Source organism: Penaeus monodon, chromosome 21 (assembly GCF_015228065.2).
Source record: "Penaeus monodon isolate SGIC_2016 chromosome 21, NSTDA_Pmon_1, whole genome shotgun sequence".
Lineage (NCBI taxonomy): Eukaryota > Metazoa > Arthropoda > Malacostraca > Decapoda > Penaeidae > Penaeus > Penaeus monodon.
In genome coordinates this window covers 24,976,954-24,977,521 of record NC_051406.1, presented here as the reverse complement: position 1 = coordinate 24,977,521, position 568 = coordinate 24,976,954, and positions in this window count along the sequence as shown.

Genomic DNA, 568 nt, shown 5'->3' with positions numbered 1-568 from the left:
ATTTATGAAAAGGGTTAAACAAGTGAGATCAGGTAGGTCTAGAACTGACACTGGTAACAAAGTACTTCTAGAACCATTTATGTGAGAAAAGAAGTAATAAACAAAACTACAGTGGATAGTGCATATACCTAGCACTGATGGGTTAATACAGATAATACAGTGGACCAGAAGTTTATAAAAAAAAGACAAAAGGACCGCTTTGGTACAAAGTAGTGTCATTCCCTTATAATCCTGAAATGCAAATTACAATACAATTTCATAAAATCTTTCTCTTTTTTTAGAAGACAGGATCTTTATATTCATTACTATACAAATTACTCTTTCCATACCACAATTTCTATATTATGCCTCTTAAAATTTATCAAACATATCTCCCAAGAAAACATTACCATAGAAGAATGCAACATTTATTTTCTGGCTTACAATAAAGGCAGTATATTAGATCAGGTTTATGTTAATACATTCAAATATACCATACTGGTTGAATTGAATCCAGAGGTGTAACTACTATTTAGGAAGGGGGGTAGAGTAACAATGATGGAAAATGGGTTAGGTCATCTAGAAACCT